The sequence below is a fragment of the Trichechus manatus genome, unplaced genomic scaffold, assembly GCF_000243295.1.
Source record: "Trichechus manatus latirostris isolate Lorelei unplaced genomic scaffold, TriManLat1.0 scaffold00022, whole genome shotgun sequence".
NCBI lineage: Eukaryota > Metazoa > Chordata > Mammalia > Sirenia > Trichechidae > Trichechus > Trichechus manatus.
Genome location: NW_004443958.1, coordinates 9,784,082 through 9,791,181, shown reverse-complemented (window position 1 = coordinate 9,791,181; position 7,100 = coordinate 9,784,082). Strand labels below are relative to the sequence as shown.

The window sequence follows — 7,100 nt, the reverse complement described above, 5'->3', positions numbered from 1 at the left end:
ACCAATGTCATAAAACAGCATGTGTGTTACTGTTACATGAGAAACTATCTGTTCTGTAAGCCTTCACCTGAAGTACAATAAAATATTAAAAAAAAAAAAAAAAAAAAGATGAAGAATTGAAAGCATCTGAAAAACTGTTAGAGATTTTACGAGAGGAGAAGAGAGAATTGAAAGCAACACTTCAGTCGCAAGAAAATTTCATCCGTGAAGCAAGACTTCAAAAGGAGACGCTACAAGCAAAATTTAGGTCACTGGAAGAGCCTCAGTCGGAAAGGAGGTGCAACTCCCAAGGGTGAGGGGACTTAGAAAATGTGCTCTCCCAGCTGGGTTTCACCCACACTAGTGAGGAACTTCTGCAGGCAGAGGTGACCCATCTTGAAGGCAGCTTGGAATCTGTGAGTACAATATGTAAACAACTGAGTCAAAAATTAATGGAAAAATATGAAGAATTGAAGAAGATGGAAGGACATAACAATGAGTACAGAGCAGAGATTAAAAAATTGAAAGAACAGATTTTACAGGCTGAACAAACTTACAGTTCTGCACTAGAAGGAATGAAGATGGAAATCTCCCAGCTAACTCGGGAGTCGCATCAGCGAGACATTACTATTGCTTCCACCAAAGGTTCTTCCTCAGACATGGGAAAGCGACTCAAAGCAGAGATACAGAAGGCAGAAGAAAAAGCAATAGAGCACAAGGAGACTTTGGATCAGCTGGAGTCACTCAAGTTAGAAAATCGTCATCTTTCTGAAACAGGGATGAAATTGGAATTGGGTTTACGTGGGTGTCCTTTGCCTGTATCTCCCCTTGGTTCAATAGCTACAAGATTTTTGGAAAAGGAGGAACTGAGATCTCATCATATTCTAGAGTGTCTGGATGCCCACATCGAAGAACTGAAAAGAGAGAGTAAAAAGACAGTGAAACAATTCACAGCTCTCAAGTAGCCTCTTAAAAAATCACAGGCTTGGAAATAAAAATAAAACCGAAGTGTTACTGTCTTTTGAAGTCACAGCTCTTTAAAAACGTGAGCAGATAAAAATTATGAAGATGCTACATACTAAAGCAGTTGTGAAGAAATCTGAACATTTGATTACTCTGTTAGTCATTTTCACTGCACTAATTTATTTGAAGGACTTCTTCCAGCAATAACTTGTAAGAATAAACCTCTTTGCTAGAAAAAAAAAAACATTTTTCTTATGTTCAGCTTACATGTATCACTTTACCTACAAGGCTAATACTCTATGCTAATTTACTTTTTGTACCTTATAATGCACTCCGGTCAGAGATGTTTAATTATGATCCAATTAGAATGATGCTTCGAATCACATGGATTGGTCTGCACACACTACAAGCAAATACCCGCTGTTGTTTTTGTTCCTGCTGGTATTTTTAGAGTTGCTGATTTTGTCAAATTTTCTGGTGTTTTAGCTACAATATTGTGGTAATTAGCAATGCGGGGGGTGACACTATGAGTTATCCTGGGTGACGTCACCCCTCATGACACCACTGTCTGTGGGCACACAGAATAATGCAATCTATGAGAGTCAGTGAGGGGAACCAGAAGTAGGTCAAATAAGAGAGTATAGGATGAAGTGGTAGTTAATGCTTACCAAGAATAACTTAATAGAAACCCAGGTACTGGCGTTTTTTGGATACCCACAATGTAACAGACACTATGCTAGGCTCTCACCATATTTAATATGTTCAATCATCTTAACAATTGTGGAATAGGCATTTTCACTGTTTATTAACTAGGAAATGAAAGTTCAGAGAGGTGAAATAGGCTTTCAGGATCACAAAGGATTTGATTTTAAGGCCCCTTATTCTGGGTCCCCTCTCTGAGAAACAAAATCGGCTGGGTACAGTTCTCTGCCTTCGTGAAGCTCTTACCTCTGGTTTTGAATGGTGCTAACCTAGTCTCTGTTCTCTTAGGGGGAAAGACTGATAGCAATGCATGGATGTACATCATATTCATCCATTCTCAGGGAATATTTTACATTTGCTTTATGGGCCATGAATTCTAAGGGAAGAAACAACATACATGTTTTTGTTTAATAAAGAAACCCAGTTTTACTAAATGTTCTCCTTGCTTGAACTATTAGCATAAAAAACCCATTGCCAAAGAGTTGATTCCAACTCAGAGTGACCCTATAGGACAGAGTAGAACTGCCCCATAGGGTTTCCAAGGAGCGGCTTGTGGTTCAAACTGCTGACCTTTTGGCTAGCAGCCAAACACTTAACCACTGCACGACCAGTAACAGTTAAATTCTCCTAAGCAATAATTGGCACAGTCCTGCATTAAATATAATATTCATGGATGCCTAGAGCTGGAAGGTTAAGTGTCCCTCTGAGGGAACAATCCACAATTTCCACCCTACCCCTAAATCAGTTAAATCCACTTTCAATATAGGAATGTTGTTGTTGGGTGCCATAGAGTCGATTTCGACACATAGCAACCACATGTGACAGAGTAGAACTGCCCCATAGGATTTTCTAGGCTGTAATCTTCACAGAAGCAGATCACTGGGTCTTTCTCCGGCAGAGTCACTGGTTGGGTTTGAACTGCCAATCTTTCGGTTAGTAGCCAAGTGCTTAACCGTTGCTCCACCACAGAAAAAGACGTTAAATACTATATTTCAAGTTATCATTTAGCATAAAAGTCTACCATAAAAATAAAAATCAGGAAGCTTGAGTCTGATTAAGTGGGAGGAAATTGAGTTCTGAAATTTAAGCCAGTCCCTCCAGAGTTGAGCCACCTAAGGCAAGGTTCAAAAAAAGGCTGAAGCCATGAAGGTTTGCTGGGGGAAATGAGTAAGTGGGTCTCCCTGGAGCCGTGTGAAGTCATCAGGACAAGGTAATGCTTCCCAATAGTGTAAAAGCCGGGTGTGTGTTGAGGCGGGGGTGGGGGCGTGGGGGTGGGGGATGGAAATGCGCGAATGCAGGTACTTTGCAGGTTGGCCTCTGGGGACTGCATTGGCGGACTACCTGGTTTTGCAATAAATTTCTTGACCCCTAATCACATCCCTCAGACACCACATCCTGAGAGACGTGCTGCCATTGCTCCCAGTTCCCCCAATTTTTCTGTTTGGACTTATTCATTATTGCCCAATATATGTAATAAGGGGCAAGAACCCAGTTTTCAAGGCCTGGTCGAGTCTGAAAGCAGTCATCACCTCAGAGAAACCTTGGAAAGGAAAGAAAAAAAAAGTAAAGAAATCTGTTTTACCCTCTAATATTTCAGTGGAATCTCCAAAGACCAAGCCAGTTAATGTGTAAACTAACTCTTATTTTTTCCTAAACAGTGCCACCTACTGTCCATTTTAAGTCATTAGGAGGTTTGATGGCAAGAACCAAAAAGAAAGAAAAAAAAACGGGGAAGAAAGTAACCGAGAATAACACTAAATCTTCACAGCTTTGGGTCATTGGAAGAAAGACGAGGAAAGACCATCGAAGCCAAGTATCTGAGTCGTTATCTTCGTAGAAGATTTGCAAAAGGCAAAAGCCATTTCAGCCATTTCGTTAGAGACGGCTATATTTTTTAAGCGGGCTATTTCAAGTCCTCTAGAGGTCGATTTTTATTTTATTTTCAGTGTGCAGTGTTTGCATATTTTTACTTCAGGGGACTAGCTTGAGCACAAAAATGCAATTACTTTCTACTTTTTCAGCCCACCCAAAGCGGTAATTTCAGTGTAATGGACGTTTTGACACTTGTCTACAGCTCAGAATTTTCTAATTTGGCGGGAAGAAAGGGTTAATAAGTGGTAGACCAGTCGCCCGTCTTTTTAGAGTCCCTGTTAGCTTTGGGAACCTTCAGGTATGCGAACACATACACACACACACAGACACACAGACACAGACACAGACACACATACACACACACATACACACACACACACACCCCTCCCCGCTATTAACTTCCCAGAGCAATCACTTGGACGAATGGCACCGTTTGGCCTTAAAACAAATTATTAAACACGACAGGGAGTTTATCGCAACGATGGGATCCCTGTAACTCAGACAGGAGTTCAGGGATTTCTAAAAAGCGTGCCCTCCAGGCTCCACCGCTGAAGAAGAGGCAATCAAGCGGTGGCCAGCATGCGTGCACTGCCTTTCTCTGCACACGTTAGCAATCAAGTTAATTGAATTCATTGGAGTTGGGAACCGGCCTCCAGTTCAGCAATGCTCTGAATGGCCAATGTCTCCTTCTCCCTCTCCCCTCCCCGCCTCCCCCCGCCCCCTCCCAGTGCCCTCCCCTCCGGGCTCCCCAGTGCGCACCTCCCTTCTCCACTCCCCTCACCCCCACTCCCTCCTCCGCCCTATTAAAACACCCATCAGCTCACTTGTTAAGACCCCCTTAAGTTGGAGGAGGCAGAAAGGCAACAACAGCGGGGAAGGAGAAGTCAAAACGTCTGGAAAGAATTAGCCAGTCCTGGCTGCTAGCAGCCCATTGAACCAGGGACTTGAACCAGCCCCAACCAAAGACTTTCTCCCGATGCTGCCTGGGTTCTGCTGAGTCTTCACCCGGCTTTTTGTGATACCGGAAAAAAGACTTTCCGATATCGGGGGACGGGGACTGGAGAGAAAGGAAGAAGAAAGAAAGAAAAAAAGCAAGAAGAAAAAAACAGAAAGAAAAAAGGCTGAAGTGCAACGGAAATAGTAAAGAAAATCAGAAATTTCCCTGAAAAGTGGGAAGAACCAAGCATTTAGGGCTCCCCCATCCTTTTTAAATGTTGTTTTTAATTTTTTTATTCTTTTTGGCCGGTCGTCTCAAGTTCATCTGATCTCTTATTACCTCAATTTTGGAAACTGCTCGCCACCTACCCTCCGGGACCACACAGATAGATTGAGGACGACTTTATGACCAAAAGCTGAACAAGGTATGTTACCCTGGCGCGCTTTGGTGAACGATGAGGCTCCTCAAATGGGCCAGGGAGAGGGAAGAAATTACACAGGTGATTTTTTTTAAAAATGCCCGTTTTCGGTAGAAAAAGTTTGAAGTCTGAAAATTTCCAGCAGACTGAAAACCAGGGGATAGTTCAGCTCACTGACAGGCTTAGCAGCACATCCCTGTCTGTTGAACTGTCCCCATCCCTGCAGCGCTCCCCAGAAACCCGCTGTGTCTGGGCACACAGGTAGCCTCCCAGACTAGAGAAGACCGCACGTCTCAGGGATGTACTTTTCCATTCCGCATCTTCTGGAGCTGCAGAGGGGCTCCAGAGTCAGGAAACAAGAATTTCCACTGTGTAAGGAAAATGCTTTCCGCACAGCCGCCCCTTCACTTACCATCCCTTCCCCTCTTTTTCCCACACACTGTGTGGAGCCAGCTCTGGCACAGCCCAGCGCGTTGTAGTTTTAAGTGAGAAGTCCGCTTCTCATTTGGAATGCAAAGGGTTAAGCGATCCCAGCTCCCGTCTCCGAAGAACTGGGACCCCAGAGAAGGAGGGTCTTTGCCACCTCCCCGCCGCTACCGGCCGCGGTCAGCCACTCCCCCCTCTTTTCCGGGCCTCCCAGGTTTGCACCCCCCACTCCCATTAAAATGTCAGGCTGGGTCTCCAGGCTCTGGCAGCTCCGGAAGCCCGACTCGGGCCGGGGATCCCTGACGCTGGCAGTGGCACTGGCAGGCGGATCGGGAGGAAGGCGCGCATCCCTCCTCTCAGCGCTCGGTGGGCAGGCATGCGTGGGGACCGCGCGCTCTCTGCGCACGCAGCTGCAGCATCCCGGGAGCCAGTTCCGACGTGGCACCGAGCACGGCGGCGCTGCTTTCTGCAGCTGCAGCGCGGGGCACAGTCGCGTGGGGATTTGGGGATGCCGCCCCAGCGCCCAGCTCGGGGACGGGGCGGGGGGCCGCGGGAACTGAGTGGAGGTGGGCGGCGAGCCAGAGGCTGGGTTGGGATGGATAATCAACACCTTGGGCAGAATTCGTCACGCGGGTTCCCGCCCAGCAGGAACTAGGGCTCCGAAATGGGTCCCTGTGAACTAGAAGGCGAGTCTGAAAGGAGGAGCTGTGCGAGGGCGTGAACGTGGAGGCGAGAGAGTCTTCTTCTGGCCCAGGAAATAGCGGAGGGGAAACGGCGCTGAAAGGATAATTAAGGCTAGAAAGAGGAGCTGAGAACGGAGAGGCGGTGCCTGGGGAGGAGGGCTTACAAGACCTGGGTCCTATTACACAGCCGAAGGTGCTAGCTTCCTCAAGCGCCTCTCCTTCCAGCCCCCAAACGTCCAGCCTGAGTATTTGAACTCGCGGACATCGCGCGCCCCTGAGGCGAGCCAGCTGCGACAGGCCCCGCCCTGTCCAGCTCCCCACCCAGAAGTGTCTCACGAGCAGTTGCCCAAAAACGCCACACTTCTCTAACCCACGTGGCTGGGCTGGGATTGCCTTTGACGTCACACCCAGGGGGGAGGTGTGACGCAATAGATCGGGAAGCCCTGATTGGCCACAAAGGGCTTCCCCAAACTGGAGGCCAGAGTCTATACAGATTTTCAGCTCAGCATTAGACGAAAGTGAGGGAAGTTGTAGTTGGGCTTTCCTGAAGAACGGAGGAGGCTGACAAGAGGCAGAACCACTTCACTGCCCATTGTAGCTTTCAAGGCTGGTTCTCACCGCATATGATAATGTACCTTTGGAGCTGTTAAACCGGATTATCATTTTTTCTTAAAGATCATTTTAAGAATAAAGTTTTTAAACGTTAACCCATATTCAAATGTATGCAGATGATGCCAGATTTAAAATTAAATAATATTTTTATATAGAATGGTCTAGAACAAGACAATTTTAAAATTTACAGAATTAGGTTGAAAAGAACTCTTAAATTCTAAACTTTTCTCATTTTATTTCAATGTTCGCAAGTCGACACATTCATTTTTATTAGTTTTCACTACATTTTTTTAGAGGCTTCACAAGCTTATAGGAAGAGATACTGTTTCTCCAATACCTATTAGATTCTTCCAAAGGTTTTCCTAGTTTTATTTTTTCCCTTTTTTTAATTTATATTTTCAGTTACAGTTTAACGCTTTAAGAATTGCAAAGTATCTATTGTAGTATGTATATAATGCGTGTGTCTTTCCAGTTGTTGGACCAACAAATAATACAATATCCTAGATGG

At 45.4% G+C, this 7,100-nt stretch overlaps 1 protein-coding gene and 1 pseudogene across 1 annotated transcript in view; both read left to right on the top strand.

Annotated features, from left to right (window-relative positions):
- The window catches only part of LOC101357701 (centrosomal protein of 63 kDa pseudogene), a 17,534-nt pseudogene extending 16,590 nt beyond the window's left edge, over nt 1–944 (top strand).
- Nucleotides 945–4,379: 3,435 nt separating this feature from the next.
- HAS2 (hyaluronan synthase 2) overlaps nt 4,380–7,100 on the top strand; it is a 28,507-nt gene continuing 25,786 nt past the window's right edge. The window contains exon 1 of the mRNA XM_004372979.2: nt 4,380–4,877. The gene's annotated coding sequence lies outside the window, so the exon portion shown is untranslated. The remainder of the gene's footprint in view (nt 4,878–7,100) is intronic.